Here is an 18,832-nt window from a genome sequence, read left to right as displayed (position 1 = left end):
AACAGAGCATTTTGTCTGGAGTGATGCTGCTAATCAGGCGTTTGAGGCCTTGAAGAAAGAGTTAGCTGAGCCGCCGATCCTTACTGCTCCTGTTGATAAGGAGCCCTTGTTGCTATATGTGGCTGCCAATAGCCAAGCTATCAGCATGGCAATTGTGGTGGAAAGGAAGGAATCAGGCAAGGAATATTCAGTTCAGCGGCCAGTTTATTATATTCGTGAGGTTCTCATTGAGTCCAGGCAAAGGTATCCACATTGGCAGAAGCTGGTATATGGGGTGTTCATGGCTAGTCGAAAGCTCAGGCAGTATTTTCTGGGTCATCCCATCACTGTGGTTAGTTCTTCTCCTTTAGGAGATATTATTCAAAACAGAGAAGCCACAGGTCGGGAAGCCAAGTGGGCCATTGAACTTGGACCCCACGGTTTGAAATATATGCCTCGCACGGCCATCAAGTCTCAAGCACTTGTGGATTTCATCAATGATTGGACAGAGCTGCATATGCCTAAGGAGAAACTGGATAGCACATATTGGACTATTCACTTTGATGGATGCAGATAGTTGGAAGGCTCGGGGGCTGGAGTTATTTTGACTTCCCCACGAGGGATAAATTTTGTTATGTTTTAAGGTTGATGTTCCCTTGCACTAACAATGCAGCTGAGTATGAAGCCTTGCTCCATGGTCTTCGGATGGCTATAGAGATGAATCTAAGCCGGGTGAGGTGTTTTGGCGACTCAGATTTGGTGGCTCGGCAAATTTCAAGCACTTGGGATTCTAAGGATCCACTCATGGCGGCTTACCGCCGAGAGGTTGATGCTATTGCTGGTCATTTCAAGGGTTATCAAGTGGAACATGTTGATCGCAGGAAAAGTGAGGCGGCTGATGCTTTGAGCCGGCTAGGATCCCAGCGTAAGCCGGTACCACCTAATGTTTTCCTTGATATTCTGCATAATCCTTCGGTCAAATTGCCTACAGAGGAAGATCTTGCTATTCCTGACCCGGAGGCACAATTGGTGGCGGCTCTTCATGCTATTCCTGGTTGGACAATTCCATATCTCGCTTATATGACCCGAGGAGAGTTACCTGATGATGAAACTTTGGCCAGGCAGATAGCCCGACGGTCTAAGTCCATGACTATTGTTAATGGAGAGTTGCACCGATGCAGTGTCACAGGGGCATTTCAACGTTGTGTTTCTTGTGAGGAGGGCCGTGAAATTTTGCGAGATATTCATGAGGGAGATTGTGGTCATCATGCTAGTCCTAACTCTCTCGTGGCCAAGGCTTTTCGTCATGGATTTTATTGGCTGACGGCTCATGCTGATGTAGAAGATTTGGTCAGTAAATGTGATGGTTGTTAGAAATTTTCCAGACGGGCTCATGTGCCGGCTCAAGAGTTGAGGATGATTCCAATTACTTGGCCGTTTGCAGTCTGGGGGCTTGGCATGGTTGGGCCTTTCAAAAGGTCCAAGGATAAAAAGACCCACCTGTGACAGCTTGGATCTTGCCTTCTCTCTTTTTACCAGACTTGCCTTCTCTCTCTTTCCGGACTTGGTTTTCCTCGTGGTTTTTGCCCTGATTTGATTTGGATTTTTGGATCAATTCAAATGGACTTGTCACTTGGGCATATCCTTGGCTTTCACCCAAGTGACCTATCTACCTTATTCCTCCCACAAATTCCCAAAATAATAAAATGAATATTTTTCCTAAAAGGAAAATATTCATTTTTCTCTGTCAAGCCCATTTCAGAACTTTGTGCTCCAAAGCAACCTCAATTTTTCTTGCTCAGAAAAATCCGAGATAATTCCTAAATATTCTTAGGACCATGGCACATCTTCCCATGCAAAAATATTGCATCACTTTTTGTAATATTTTTGCTGTAGAAAATCTTTTCACTTCTGGACCAGAAATGCACCTTGTACAGCACGTGCATATTTCCTTGAGCTTTTGGCCTTGATATTTCTTGAGCTTAAAGACCTTCCTAAGAAACCCTAAACCCCAGGAGATTAGCCCTAATGGCCTTCTAGAAGGTGGCCAAACTTGGCAACCAAGTTTCTGACCAGAAACTTGCCAGCTTGGTAGAGTCGCGTCTGGTCGGCCTGGGTATGATCCATCACCTCTCCTAGACGTAGCACTGCATGGTCGAGCTCGTAGACAAGGTTTGGCTGCTCCTAGCCGTTGTTTTGGCCATGCCAGCTTGGTGACCGCGCGAGGACACGGCGCCTAGCAGCGTCTCAACGCGCTCTGGCTGGCGCTATGCGTTCTGTTTCATGCGTGTGCATGCAAGCGCTCGCCTCCGACTGCCGCAACGTGCCACAACCCTCGACCCATCACCCATGACCCCTCCCTGGCGCTCGCCGACGCCGGAGCCGCCGCAGCAAGCCCGGCCAAGTCGCGGCCAAAACGGCACGCGTGTGCTTGTCCCCATCTCAAACCGCCTCCTATGCTCGTCCGCGAGCGTGGGTAAGCGCCGGCGTTGACGCTGCACCATGTCCCCTCGCGTTGGAGCCTCTCGTCGATGTTCGCCGCGAGTCCAGAGTGCTCCGGCGGCGACACGTCCCTCCCCCCTCTGCTCTGGCTATATAAAGCCACCCCGCCTCCCTCGCTAGCCACGCACCACTCAACATCACCTCCACGAACACGTAGACGAGCAAAAGCCCGGTCGGGTAGGCCTCTGGCCGTCGCCCCCACCCGAGGACTCCGCTGATCCCCGCAGGCCAGCTGCCGCTCTCCAGGGCCTCTCAAGCTCAAGCAGCTGCTTGGGCAGGGCCTTGGTGGTCTGCTGGATCCGCCTGGACCCCGCCAAGCCCTCAGAGCTGCCTCTAGCCACCGTCTTCCACCTCCCCGGCGAACCCCGTCCGCCACCGAAGCTTGCGAGCTCAACTGCGACCAGCTCCGTCCACCTTTCGCCAAGCCACGGGTACGGGCAGGTGCGCCGTGAGCCCCGCTTCCGATCTATCCCTCTAGCCTAGCCCGAAACCCCTCGTCGCTGGCATGAGCTTCGGCGAAGCACCGCGTCCCCTCTGATCTCAATCCCCTTCCCTCTCTCCTGACTGGTGGGGCCCAGTGTCAGCCTCACCACTCGCGCCCGAAGCAGTACGAGTGGAGGCGCACTCCCACTTTACGCCTTCGACGTCACCCCCCCAGGATTTTCTATTTATTCAAATTTAATTCAGAAATTTGACTAAACTTTGACTAGCCACCATTTCTAAACCATAAGTCCAAATGAATTGATTCTTTTTGCATTGTCTTTGTTACAGAAAGCTCTAGAAGCACACGAAAAGGTGGATTTTTCCTTGCTGTCTAGAATTTCTGGTGATTTTCAGAATGTGTTTTGACATTTATTTTTGTGGTTTTAAAATATTTTCAGAAGGAGGATCTTGCCTTGAAGCTAACCAGGAGGAGTGTGACCCTCCTCTGCACTAAGGCAAGCCACAACATCATTTGGATGGTGTTATTTCAATATCTATGATTTTCTACTTGAATATGAGTCTTTATTTGCATTTAAAATTTGATAAATTAATATGGTTAATTGCTAGTTGTTTTATGATGCTTGATATGCTTGTTTTAGCTTCTGGTTGAGTTCATAGCATTGTTTGGCCAAGTAGAGTAAGATTTTGCACTAGATATTTTGTTATGGAAAGTTATGGTAGCTATTTTTGCTAGTAATAGTTTTCAACTAAATGATGAACTAATAAAAATGTTGTTTGTAGAGAAAAATGAGTTATAACCAGAGAAGTTTCTGATCTTAGTATTGCAAGATAGTTATGTTGCTTGTTTTGATCCATGCTTAAGAGTTGCTTGCTCTGTGTGACGAGTAGTTGCATGATTTCTGGTATGATGCCATGAGTAGTAATAAAAAGTTTTTCTGAAAGTTATTACTTGATTAAGTTCAACCTGAATATGATGTTGATCACATCATGGTGCCACTGAATCGGGTTTTCAATTCAGTGCGACCACATTTACCTAATGGGAAGGTCTTGATTCAGTCCTTTGTCGTGGCTCTCACCGGTGCCTCCAGCGAGGGAAGGTTATGGGCGTGCATACCCTGGCCCGGTAGGCAGACATAACCTTGTGTGCTCGTTTTTTTTATGGTACCTTGTCCCTATTTAGGACCGTTTTGCCACGACGGTGTCCATTGGTGTCTTTGGTAGACACGGGGCCACCCAAGACCTAGCCCTGAGAGGGAGATGGTCGGAGTGGCTGGGGAGAGTGCATGGCAAAGGGAGGGTTTCGTCGGCATACTTTGGTCCACCCGAATCGGAGTACGAGGCCAGGTATTCCGTAGTGTGGGTAAAGTGCGCTACCTCTGAAGAGTGTATTTAATCTATCGATAGTCGCACCCTCGGTTATGGGCAAGACTCGGGAGTAAGTCACACCATGGATCAACTTTTATAATTAATCTTCCAAACTAGTAATTGTTGTGATGCATTGTTTCGTGGTGAACCTTGAACACTCGAGGTGTTCATGAGTGATTGGTTTCAGGTGTGACCCTGGTGTGGTCACCATTTGGTTATGAGGTAACCGTCTGGTAAGCGAGTCCGTGTGACTCAGTGCGCTGTTTGGTTGCTTTGCATAGCTTTGCATTTGTAGTAATTTCTTGCATTAATTTAACTTGATTAATTATCATGATATTGCCTATCATCGTGCTTATGTCTGTTGTGAGCTTGCAAGTACATTCAATGTATTGACCTGGCGTGTCATGCCAGCTTTCAGGCAAGTTTATTCGCATCGGAGCGCATCTCGTGTCTAGGTCATGTCCATGTTGGTGTCCCTGTGCCATGGAGTTTTGCTACGTCGTTCTTCCGCTGCCGCGTAGTTTCGTGTGATCGAGGCCCCAGCCATGTTCATTAAATAATGTACATACTGTCTAGCAGCACCGTGTGTGCCGCTTGGCCTCGAATCTCGATGTAATATCAGACCTTTGTACCACGCTAGTATCAATAAAGCAGTTATTTCTGTACCATGTTGTTGTGTATTGCGAGAAGACTCGATCTCTGGGCTGGCAATGCAGGGTAAACCGGTTGCTCTGAGCCGGGGAGCCACAACGCTTGGTATCAGAGCCGCGCTGATTGTAGGACACGCTAGACTGGTAGTGCGTTAGTAAAACAGTAGATAGTTTAGTTTGAGTGCCGGTATACATAGGAATTGGTTGTTGCATTGCATGCATGACTTATTGTTGTTATTACTAACCGTATGGTTTGTGAGTGTAGATGGCACCAGTACCGATCTTGTACCATCCTGAGCCAGCTCCGTGCACATCGCCGCACCTGCTTCAGAACGTGTGGTGCCGACTCTATCCAGAGGGTGCTGATCCAGAGTATCGGGTGTATCGCGAGCATCTGGCCGGTGCATTGTACGAGTATTATGCTGAGGTCACTCTACACCACAGTTCCCCATCCGGCACTTACACTCGTTGGTCTAAGGGTGGTCTTGCTTCTACGCCATCTCAGGACTTGCGCTACATTGAGGTTCGCATGTACACCCACCCTGGACTTTTCTTCTACCCATCTCTGCACGAGAATGGGCGTATCCGCTTTCCTTTGATTAATCCGGCGTGCGATCGTCCCACTAGCCACCTTGCACGCTACTTCACCGCTAGCTATCTCCTTAACTACGAGTTAGCTCGGGAGCGCTCGCGCCGCTCTCGCTGCTGCTCGTGTAAGGAACCCTCTTCCCGCTGTCATCTACACTTCTGCTCCTCCCACCTCCGTTCCTACGACAACCTCGCAGGGTACCGTTAACCCTTTGACGGTGAACCCTCGCAGCGCTCCTGCTGCATGGTCTTCTCTTGTCGCTACTCCTGCCGCTCCTATGCTTAGATCCCATCCCCCGCCTGCCCCTGAGGAAGAGCCCTCAAGGCAGCGCCAGCGCACCTCTCTTCCCCCGGAGGTCTCTACTATCAGTTCAGGATTTGGGTCCGGCTCAGGAGACGAGCCTGCAGCAGCACCATCTGAGCAGTAGATTGTTAGAGTATCGTGGTAGTCATGAGCATGATGTATGGCTGTAATCGCACTTGTCATGATGCGTACTTTCATGTACGGGGGTAGTAGACCCATTGCGATGTTTATTTTCATGTTGGGACTATGTATAATTATGTTGGACTCTTTTTCGACTTGGTTTTATTCGCTGCTTTCTTCTGGGATTTGTCATTGGTTTTTCCCCCATTTTGGAATTTTCTCATCATGGTTGTTGTGTATTGGGAAAACGAAAAATAGGATGCCGCGTGGAGGCGGCAGCAGTCAAGCTGGTGAGGATGTCCCTGTCCGTCGTTCTGCAAGACAGGCAGGACATTCCCCTGAACCATACCAGCCACCTCGACCTCCACCGCCACAACCGCCTTCCACCGAGCAAATCCTGAGAATGTTTGAAGAAAAAAGGAGCAACAATCTTCTGGAAATACTAAAAAGTGTACAAGTTATGGTTGGGCAAAATGGAAACCAGAATGGCCATCATTCCAAGCTATCAGATTTTCAGCGAACCAAGCCTCCCAGTTTCAGCCATGCTACTGATCCTTTGGACGCCGACGACTGGCTAAGGACTATTGAAAGAAAACTAGAAATTGCTCACATAGACGATGGAGACAAGGTTCCCTTTGCAACGCATTATCTGGAAGGAGCTGCCGCTATATGGTGGGATAATGCCAAAGCAATATGGCCTGCCGGCGAGGAAATTGGACAAAATTCAAGGATCATTTCCGCAAATATCGTATTCCCACCGGAGTCATGAAGATCAAGCAACGCGAATTTCTCGCTCTCACTGAAGGCAGCATGACCGTCGCCGAGTATCTGAATAAATTCAACCATCTGGCCCGTTATTCTCTCCATGATGTGGCCACAGAAGAGTGGAAGATCGACTGATTCCTTGGGGGCCTACATCAACATCTCCGGTGCACTCTCAGTATGTTTGATTTCCTGGACTACATGACTCTGGTGAACAAGGACCTCATTGCCGAGAGGGAACACAAGCTGCTGCACGACAACAACCCAGCTGCTAATGACCACAAGCGCAAATTCGAGCCCAAGAAGGATATGCAACCAGTGCAAAAGGCTCGTACATGGCAACAGACTCAGGTGGAGTACAAACCCAATTGGCAGCAGAACGTCAACAAGACAACTACACAAGTCAAGAATGTCGTGACCATCCCGGTGCGCGACGATTGCCAGCGCAACAATTCGTGCTTCAGCTGTGGTCAAACCGGAAACTACGCCCGACAGTGTCCCAAGAACACCAAACACGTCGCTCCATTTCAGTCGCAAGTTAACTACATGGAGCAGTATTCCGCCCCCGATATAATCCAAGGGCAAGTTCATCACCTCTCCGCAGACGAAGCCCAAGAGGACCCGGAAGTCGTCATTGGTATGTTTCTCGTTAACGACATACCCGCCGTAATTTTATTTGACTCTGGGGCTTCCAACTCTTTTATTTCGCGGAGTTTTGCTTCCCAAAACAATTTTTCTTGCTCGATTTTGGGAAAACACATGCTGGTACAATCCCCGAGATCCCTCCTCAGAAGCAATCTCGTCTGCCAAAATTTGGAGATTGACATCAAGGGCGTCAAGTTTCCAACATCATTGATAATCATCGATTCCAACAAATTGGATGTCATTCTGGGCAAGAATTGGTTAACCCAATACCAAGTCTGCATCAGCTGTGCGACCAGAGAAGTTACCGTGAAAAATATGGAAGGTCGCACTACCAGTTTTTATGCCCGCAAGCGCATCCCCATGAAGGATATGGTTTTCGCTGCCGTGACAGAAGCGGTGGAATTAATCCCAGTGGTCAGTGAGTATCCAGATGTATTTCCTGAAGAATTACCCGGCATGCCACCAGACCGGGAATTGGAGTTCGCTATTGACCTAGTGCCTGGAACCACCCCGATACATAAGAAATATTATCGGATGCCCTCCTCAGAATTGGTGGAATTGAAGAAACAACTGGATGAGATGCTGCAAAAAGGATACATTCGTCTAAGCTCTTCCCCATGGGGATCACCAGCAATCTTCATGGACAAAAAGGATGGCAGTCTACGAATGTGTGTAGACTACCGACAGCTGAATGACGTCACCATTAAAAACAAGTATCCACCGCCGAGGATTGACGACCTGTTTGATCAACTCAGTGGGGCCAAAGTATTCTCAAAGATTGATTTGAGGACGGGATATCATCAACTCAAGATTAAGAAGGAAGATATTCCTAAGACCGCGTTCACCACTTGGTACGGTCTTTACGAATACACTGTCATGTCCTTCGGCCTCACCAACGCTCCTGCATTCTTTATGCATATGATGAACAAGGTGTTTATGGACTTCTTGGACAAGTTTGTGGTGGTGTTCATTGATTACATCCTCGTTTACTCCAAAAGCAAGGACGAACATAAGGAACATCTTCACACAGTTCTACAACGGCTTCGCGATCATCAATTGTATGCCAAATTCAGCAAATGTGAGTTTTGGCTGCAGCAAGTGGGATTCCTCGAACATATCCTCTCGGCAGAAGGAATCTCGGTGGACCCAAGCAAGGTAAAAGATGTACTTGATTGGTCTGCACCCACCACCGTCTCAGAAATCCGGAGTTTCCTTGGACTGGTCGGATATTATCGCCGTTTTATCGAAGGATTTTCCAAGATCGCCAAGCCAATGACTGAGCTCCTCAAGAAGGACAAGAAGTTCGTATGGACTGAAGACTACGAACGGAGCTTCAATGAGTTAAAAACCAGACTGACATCGGCACCCGTATTAACTCTTCCGGATATCTACCGCAGTTTTGATGATTACTGCGACGCCTCCAGAAAAGGACTAGGGTGTGTACTCATGCAAGATGGCAAAGTGGTGGCCTAGGCATCTCGCCAACTGCGACAACATGAAGGAAACTATCCTACTCATGATTTGGAATTGGCCGCAGTGGTGCACGCTTTGAAAATCTGGAGACATTATCTGATTGGAAAGAAGTGCTAGATATTCACTGACCATAAAAGTCTCAAGTATATATTCACTCAGCCCGACTTGAACCTTCGACAGCGAAGATGGCTCGAGTTGGTTAAGGACTATGACCTCGGAATAAATTATCACCCGGGCAAAGCTAATGTGGTGGTTGACGCCCTCAGCCGCAAACCAGCCAACCTCAATGCCCTAATGGATTCCTTAACTCCAGAGCTCTGTGAAGAACTCATGCAGCTAAATCTGGTAATCACCGACGCCCGTCTTACCAATATATTGGAAGTTGCTCCTACTCTCGAAGAAGAAATCCGCAGAGCTCAAGCGGATGATAAGGTGTTACGGATATATGTTCAGCAGCTGCACCAAGGGCAAGCACCGGATTTCACTACGGATCAGCAAGGTTCACTAAGGTTCCGAGGAAGACTTTGCGTACCCAACCAAGACAGTCTGAAGAAGAAAATATTGGCGGAAGCACATGAAGCACCATATTCAATTCATCCCGGTGGTACCAAGATGTATAAGGATCTTCGTCAGATATTTTGGTGGGATGGAATGAAGAAAGACATCCCGTATTTTGTGGCCTGCTGCGATATCTGCAATAAGGTAAAGGCAGAACACCAAAAACCCACCAGACTCCTCTAGCCTCTACCGGTATCCCAATGGAAATGGGACGATATTTGCATGGATTTCATCACCGGATTACCGAGGTCTCATCGAGGAAACGACGCGATATGGGTCATAGTGGACACTCTAACCAAGGTGGCACACTTCCTACCCATCCGGACCACATACCGTGCAAATCAACTTGCATAGCTGTATGTATCGAGAATCGTCAGTCTGCATGGAGTACCCAAGACTATCACCTCCGACAGGGGATCTCTATTCACATCCGCATTTTTGTCCCGACTTCATCAAGCCTTGGGGACCGCTCTGAAGTACAGCACGGCTTACCATCCTCAGACAGATGGACAGACTGAGCAAGTAAATCAAATACTTGAAGATATGCTCCGGGCATGTACATTGGCCCAAGGAACCAAGTGGGAAGACTGTCTGCCCTACGCCGAGTTTTCCTACAACAACAGTTTCCAGGCCAGCTTAAAGATGTCACCCTATGAAGCCCTGTATGGCCGAAAATGCTGCACCCCATTAAATTGGTCTCAAACCGGAGATAGCCGTATTTTCGGGACTGATTTAATGCTCGAAGCAGAGAAGCATGTCAAGGAAATCCGAGACAGACTGCAACTGGCCAAATCCCGACAGAAGAGCTACTATGATGCCAAACATCGTCAAATCAGCTTCGAACCCGGAGAACACGTATATCTACGAGTCACCCCTATGAAAGGAGTCAAGAGGTTTCGGACCTGAGGAAAATTGGCACCCAGATATATCAGTCCATCCCCGTCATGGCCAGAGTCAGAACAGTTGCCTACCAGTTGGAATTGCCACCAGAATTGTCAGAAGTACACGACGTGTTTCACATCTCACAGCTAAGAAGATGCATCTCGCCACCGGAGAAAAGGACTGGTATGTCAGAGATAGAACTGGCTAAGGATTTGACTTATGAGGAAAAGCCAATCAGAATATTGGATCAAACAGAAAGGGGTCACTCACAGCAAAGAAATGAGATTTTACAAGGTTCAGTGGAGCATCACACCGAAGAAGAAGCAACCTGGGAAAGAGAGGAATTTTTAAGGACTGCATACCCAGAATGGTTTTCCCAAGAAACCGAATCTCGAGGACGAGATTCATCCTAAGTGGGGGAGGTTTGTGACAGCCTGGATTTTGCCTTCTCTCTTTTTACCGGACTTTCCTTCTCTCTCTTTCCGGACTTGGTTTTCATCGTGGTTTTTGCCCTGATTTGATTTGGATTTTTGGATCAATTCAAATGGACTTGTCACTTGGCCATATCCTTGGCTTTCACCAAAGTGACCTATCTACCTTATTCCTCCCACAAATTCCCAAAATAATAAAATGAATATTTTTCCTAAAAGGAAAATATTCATTTTTCTCTCTTAATCCCATTTCAGAACTTTGTGCTCCAAAGCAACCTCAATTTTTCTTGCTCAGAAAAATCTGAGATAATTCCTAAATATTCTTAGGACCATGGCACATCTTCCCATGCAAAAATATTGCATCAATTTTTGTAATATTTTTGCTATAGAAAATCTTTTCACTTCTGGACCAGAAATGCACCTTGTACAGCAAGTGCTTATTTCCTTGAGCTTTTGGCCTTGAGATTTCTTGAGCTTAAAGACCTTCCTAAGAAACTCTAAACCCCAGGAGATTAGCCCTAATGGCCTTCTAGAAGGTGGCCAAACTTGGCGACCAAGTTTCTGACCAGAAACTTGCCAGCTTGGTAGAGTCGCGTCTGGTCGGCCCGGGTATGATCCATCACCTCTCCTAGACGTAGCACTGCAAGGTCGAGCTCGTAGACAAGGTTTGGCCGCTCCTGGCCATCGTTTTGGCCATGCCAGCTTGGTGATCATGTGAGGACACGGCGCTTGGCAGCGTCTCGACGCGCTCTGGCTGGCGCTTTGCGTTCTGTTGCGCGCGTGTGCATGCAAGCGCTCGCCTCCGACTGCCACGACGTGCCACAACCCTCGACCCATCACCCATGACCCCTACCTGGTAGTCGCCAACGCCGGAGCCGCCGCAGCAAGCCCGATCAAGTCGCGGCAAAAATGGCACAGTGCGCGCGTGTGCTTGTCCCCATCTCAAACCGCCTCCTGTGCTCGCCCGCGAGCGTGGGCAAGCGCCGGCGTTGACGCTGCACCCTGTCCCCTCGCGTTGGAGCCTCTCGTCGATGTTCACCGCATGTCCATAGCGCTCCGGCGGGGACACGTCCCCCCCTGCTCCGGCCATATAAAGCCACCCCGCCTCCCTCGCTAGCCACGCACCACTCCACACCACCTCCATGAAGACATAAACGAGCAGAAGCCCGGTCGGGCAGGCCTTTGGCCGTCGCCCCAACCCGAGGACTCCGGTGATCCCCGCAGGCCAACTGCCGCTCTCCAGGGCCTCTCGAGCTCAAGCAGCTGCTTGGGCAGGGCCTTGGTGGTCTGCTGGAGCTGCCTGGACCCCGCCAAGCCCTCGGAGCTGCCTCTAGCTACCGTCTTCCACCTCTCCGGCGAACCCCGTCCGCTACCGAAGCTTGCGAGCTCGACTGCGACCAGCTCCGTCCACCTTTCGCCAAGCCATAGGTACGGGCAGGTACGGCGCGAGCCCCGCTTCCGATCTATCCCTCTAGCCTAGCCCCAAACCCCCTCGTCGCCGGCATGAGCTCCGGCGAAGCACCGCCTCCCCTCTGATCTCAATCCCCTTCCCTCTCTCCTGATTGGTGGGGCCCAGTGTCAGCCTCACCACTCGCGCCCGAAGCGGTACGAGTGGAGGCGCACTCCCACTTTACGCCTTCGACGTCACCCCCCAGGATTTTCTATTTATTAGAATTTAATTCAAAAATTTGAGTAAACTTTGACCAGCCACCATTTCTAAACCATAAGTCCAAATGAATTGATTCTTTTTGCATTGTCTTTGTTACAGAAAGCTCTAGCAGCACACCGAAAGGTGGATTTTTCCTTGCTGTCTAGAATTTTTGGTGATTTTCAGAATGTGTTTTGACATTTATTTTTGTGGTTTTAAAATATTTTCAGAAGGAGGATGTTGCCTTGAAGCTAACCAGGAGGAGTGTGACCCTCCTCTGCACTAAGGCAAGCCACAGCATCATTTGGATGGTGTTATTTCAATATCTATGATTTTCTACTTGAATATGAGTCTTTATTTGCATTTAAAATTTGATAAATTAATATGGTTAATTGCTAGTTGTTTTATGATGCTTGATATGCTTGTTTTCGCTTCTGGTTGAGTTCATAGAATTGTTTGGCTAAGTAGAGTAAGATTTTGCACTAGATATTTTGTTATGGAAAGTTATGGTAGTTGTTTTTGCTAGTAATAGTTTTCAACTAAATGATGAACTAATAAAAATGTGGTTTGTAGAGAAAAATGAGTTATAACCAGAGAAGTCTGATCTTAGTATTACAAGATAGTTATGTTGCTTGTTTTGATCCATGCTTAAGAGTTGCTTGCTCTGTGTGACGAGTAGTTGCATGATTTTCGGTATGATGCCATGAGTAGTAATAAAAAGTTTTTCTGAAAGTTATTACTTGATTAAGTTCAACCTGAATATGATGTTGATCACATCATGGTGCCACTGAATCGGGTTTTTAATTAAGTGCGACCACATTTACCTAATGGGAAGGTCTTGATTCGGTCCTTTGTCGTGGCTCTCACCGGTGCCTCCCGCGAGGGAAGGTTGTGGGCGTGCATAGCCTGGCCCGGTAGGCAGACATAACCTTGTGTGCTCGTTTTGTTTTTATGGTACCTTGTCCCCGTTTGGGACTGTTTTGCCATGACGGTGGTCGTTGGTGTCTTTGGTAGACACGGGGCCACCCAAGACCTAGCCCTGCGAGGGAGATGGTCGGAGTGGCCGGGGAGAATGCATGGCAAAGGGAGGGTTTCGTCGGAATACTTTGGTCCACCCGAATGGGAGTACGAGGCCAGGTATTCCGTAGTGTGGGTAAAGTGCGCTACCTTTGAAGAGTGTATTTAATCTATCGATAGCCGCGCCCTCGGTTATGGGCAAGACTCGGGAGTAAGTCACACCATGGATCAACTTTTATAATTAATCTTGCAAAGTAGTAATTTTTGTGATGCATTGTTTCGTGGTGAACCTTGAATACTCGAGGTGTTCATGAGTGATTGGTTTCAGGTGTGACCCCGGTGTGGTCACCGTTTGGTTACGAGGTAACCATCTGGTAAGCGAGTCTGTGTGACTCGGTGCGCTGTTTGGTTGCTTTGCATAGCTTTGCATTTGTAGTAATTTCTTGCATTAATTTAACTTGATTAATTATCATGATATTGTCTGTCATCATGCTTATGTTTGTTGTGAGCTTGCAAGTACATTCAATGTACTTACCTGGCGTGTCATGCCAGTTTTCAGGCAAGTTGATTCGCATCGCTGCGCATCTCGTGTCTAGGCCGTGTCCACATCGGTGTCCATGTGCCATGGAGTTCCGCTACGTCGTTCTTCCATTGCCGCGTAGTTTCGTATGATCGAGTCCCTAGCCATGTTCATTAAATAATGTACATACTGTCCAGCAGCACCGTGTGTGCCGCTTGGCCTCGAATCTCGATGTAATATCAGACCTTTGTACCACGCTAGTATCAATAAAGCGGTTATTTCTGTACCATGTTGTTGTGTATTGCCAGAAGACTAGATCTCTGGGCTGGCAATGCAGGGTAAACCGGTTGCTCTGAGCCGGGGTGCCACACCACCTTTTGGTGGCAGCTGACAAATTTACCAAGTGGGTTGAGGCAGAGCCGGTCAGTAAGTGTGACGCGGCGACTGCGGTTCCGTTCATCAAAAAGGTGATTTTCTGCTTTGCTTATCCCCACAACATTATAACGGATAATGGCACTAATCTGTCCAAGGGTGCTATGAAAGAATTTTGTCAACAAGAGCATATTCGCCTTGATGTATCATCAGTGGCTCATCCTCAGTCCAATGGCCAAGCTGAAAGAGCCAATCAAGAAATTTTGAGAGGCATCAAGCCCCGGCTTATGGTCCCTTTGCAGAGGACGCCGGGTTGATGGGTGGAGGAATTGCCCTCAGTATTATGGAGCATCAATACTACCCCCAACAGATCTATGGGTTACACGCCTTTCTTCATGGTTTACGGAGCAGAGGCGGTTCTCCCTAGTGACATCCGTCACAACTCACCCTGAGTGGTGGCTTATGTTGAAGCTGATAATGAAAAAGCATGTCAGGATGCACTTGACCTGTTGGATGAGGAGCGTGACCTTGCGGCGGCTCGTTCGGTGATTTACCAACAAGATCTGCATCGTTATCACAGCCGCCAGGTTAAAACCAGGACCTTTCAAGAAGGCGATTTGGTGCTCCGGCTTATCCCGGATCAAACTGATATGCACAAGTTATCCCCACCTTGGGAAGGGCCCTTTGTGGTCAGTAAAAATCTGAACAATGGGTCGTACTACCTTATCGGTCTTCGAGACCACAAGGACTCACGCACATCGAAGGAGGAGACCTGCCGGCCATGGAATATTGCTCATCTTCGACCTTACTACACTTGAGCCACCGGCTCTTATGATGTACATATTTATGTCAACGTATATGTTATGATGAATATAATAAAGCCGGTATCCCTCATAATTCAGGGCTTCCTGGTTATTGAGCACAGCTATGACTACCCTCTTTGTCCGGCTTGTACGCCATGATTACAAAATACTTGGGGGCTTCCTGCTCATTGAGCACAACTATGATTACCCTAAATGATCCGGCTTATATGCCTGGACTGAAATATTACTTGGGGGCTCCTTGTTAATGGACAGAGCTTTATTGACCCTGGTAATAGGCTTGAACGCTAGGTGTGTTCACTAATAAATCTGGGTTATCCGACCTTTGTTTGCCTGTCACTCCGACCAAGTAATCCTGGAATGACTCGCTGTATTCTTGACAATCAGTCTTGAAAAAGACCTTGAATTTGTCAAAATTAAAACAACGATTGGTCATGTGAGGTCCGGCTTATGAGGTTTGAATTAAGGTTTAACTCAGTGGTTGCGTGGCCCTTGAACAACGCTTGTCATGTGGGCTTGGCATCCTATGAATGCCTTGATTTCTGTTTTGTCTGGTTTATATTTGATTTGAATATTTTTGAGGTTCATCTTTTTTGCCATGTTGATACATGGTTGAAAACTGATTAGGGCTATGATGCCTTATGGTTCATATGTGAACCTATCCGGAGTTTTATTTAACCCGGCCTAGTTTTGGACTTTAAGTCACCAGGATATGATGATTCTGTGCTTGGAGTGTTGTGCTCTAAGTTATGGGATATTGCCCTTTGCTGCATGTGGCGTTGTAAGTCGGCGGTATGTATAATTGAACAGGGTGTCGTGCTCTGTCTTCCGTTTATTACCCTCACTTCACGGTGTATGATGAGCCGGCGGTGGGACCAAAATATCACAGGTATGATATTTATTTTGATATAAATAAATGAGGTTTTGATAAACCGGCCCTGGTTATGGACTATTTAGTCATCAGTGGTCTTTCATATGGGGCATTGTGGCCCGCCCTGGGGTAAACCGCCAGGGCACTTGTTATCTGTTTGTGTGCGGGCAAAAATGATGAATCTGCTCTGTATAATTGATGATATTATAAGCACAAGTGGCAGATCATTAACTGATGGATCGACAGTATTATGCAAATAAACACGCGCGATGGTGTGGCAGCTCAGAATTGTTTAACTAGCCTATTACAAGGCATTTGACGGCCCAAAAGGACAAGTGTTCTTGGGACAGAGCATAAAAAATGCTATGACTAGCGCCGGCTGATACGTCCATTTTACATCATGTTTTCTTACTGTTATTTATAATTTTTTTTATGAATAATAATGCTTTTTGGAGTAATTCTAATGCCTTTTCTCACATAATATACAAGGAACACACAAGGAGGGAGAATTCCGGTAGCTAGAAATCTGGACCTGGAAAAGCTATGTCAGGCCACCTATTCTGCAAAACTCCAAAGAAGCTGAAACTTCACGGAGATTTTTTATGGAATATTTAAGAATTATTGGAGCAAATAACTACCAAGGGGGCCCACCAGGTGGGCACAACCCACCTGGGCGCGCCAGGGAGCCCAGGCGCGCCCTGGTGGGTTGTGCTCACCCAGGCCCACCTCCGGTGCCCATATTCTGGTATATAAGTCATTTTGACCTAGAAAAAAAAATAAATAGAGGACTTTCGAGATGGAGCGCCGCCGCCTCGAGGCGGAACTTGGGCAGGAGCACTTTTGCCCTCTGGCGGAGCGATTTTGCCGGGGGAACTTCCCTCCCGGAGGGGCAAATCATCATCATCATCACCAACAGCTCTCCCATCTTGGGGAGGGCAATCTCCATCAACATTTTCAATAGCACCAACTCCTCTCAAACCCTAGTTCATCTTTTGAGTTCAATCTTGTTACCGGAACTATAGATTGGTGCTTGAGGGTGACTAGTAGCGTTGATTACATCTTGTAGTTGATCACTAGATGGTTTATTTGGTGGAAGATTATATGTTCAGATCCATTATGCTATTTAATACCCCTTTGATATTGAGAATGTTCATCACTTGTGAGTAGTTACTTTTGTTCTTGAGGTCACGGGAGAAATCATGTTGCAGGTAATCATGTGAACTTGATATGTGTTCGATATTTTGATAGTATGTATGTTGTGATTCCCTTAGTGGTGTCATGTGAACGTCGACTACATGACACTTCACCATATTTGAGCCTAAGGGAATGCATTGTGGAGTAGTAATTAGATGATGGGTTGCTAGAGTGACAGAAGCTTAAACCCCCGCTATTCCGTAAGGGACCGAATGGATCCAAATGTTTAATGCTATGGTTAGAATTTATTCTTAATACTTTTCTCGTAGTTGCGGATGCTTGCGGGAGGGTTAATCATAAGTAGGAGGCTTGTTCAAGTAAGAACAGCACCTAAGCACCGATCCACCCACATATCAAATTATCAAAGTAGCGAACACAAATCGAACCAACATGATGAAAGTGACTAGATGAAAATCCCATGTACCCTCAAGAACACTTTGCTTATCATAAGAGACCGTTTTAGCCGGTCCTTTCCCTCAAAAGGATTGGGCTACCTTTCTGCACTTTTTTTACTACTATCGTTACTTGCTCGTTACAAATTATCTTGCTATCAAACTAGTCTGCTACTTACAATTTCAGCACTTGCAAACACTACCTCACTAAAAACCACTTGTCATTTCCGTCTGCTCCTCATTGGGTTTGACACTCTTACTTATCGAAAAGAGCTACAATTGATCCCCTATACTTGTGGGTCATCACGGCTATTCTCTGGCGTCGTTGCCGGGGAGTGAAGCACCTTTGGTAAGTGGAATTTGGTAAGGAAAAATTTATATAGTGTGCTGAAATTTATTGTCAGTTGTTACTATGGAGAACATTCCTTTGAGGGGTTTGTTCGGGGTATCTTCACCTCGACCGGAACCACAATTAATTGCCCCTCAACCTACTGCACCTACTGAAAATATTAAATATGAAATTCCTTCGGGTATGATAGAACAACTGCTAGCTAATCCTTATGCAGGAAATGGAACCGAACATCCTGATATGCACTTGATATATGTTGAACAAATTTGTGGATTATTCAAGCTTGCAGGTTTACCCATGGATGAGGTTATGAAGAAGGTTTTCCCTTTATCTTTGAAGGGAAGAGCATTGGCATGGTATAGGCTATGCGATGGTATTTGATCTTGGAAATGGAATCATTTGAAATTGGAGTTCCACCAAAAAAATTATCCTATGCGTCTAGTTCATCGTGATCGGAATTATATATATAATTTTTGGCCTCGTGAAGGAGAAAGTATCGCTCTAGCTTGGGGAGGCTTAAGTCAATGTCATATTCATGCCCCAATCATGAGCTCTCAAGAGAAATTATCATTCCAAACTTTTATGCTCGGCTTTGTCGTAATGATCAAACCATGCTGGATACTTCTTGTGTTGGTTCTTTTATGAAGAAGACTATTGAATTCCGGTGGGATCTTTTGGAAAGAATTAAACGCAACTTTGAAGATTGGGAGCTCGACGAAGGTAAAGAGTCAGGTATTAAGCTAAGTATGATTGTGTTAAATCTTTTATGAATACCGATGCCTTTCAAAAGTTTAGCACTAAATATGGACTTGACTCTGAGATAGTAGCTACCTTCTATGAATCATTTGCTACCCATGTTGATCTCCCTAAAGAGAAGTGGTTTAAATGTCATCCACCTATTAAAGAAGAAATTAAGGAACCGGTACCAGTTAAAGAAGAAACTAT

Source organism: Aegilops tauschii, chromosome 6 (assembly GCF_002575655.3).
Source record: "Aegilops tauschii subsp. strangulata cultivar AL8/78 chromosome 6, Aet v6.0, whole genome shotgun sequence".
NCBI lineage: Eukaryota > Viridiplantae > Streptophyta > Magnoliopsida > Poales > Poaceae > Aegilops > Aegilops tauschii.
This window is presented reverse-complemented; position numbering follows the sequence as displayed.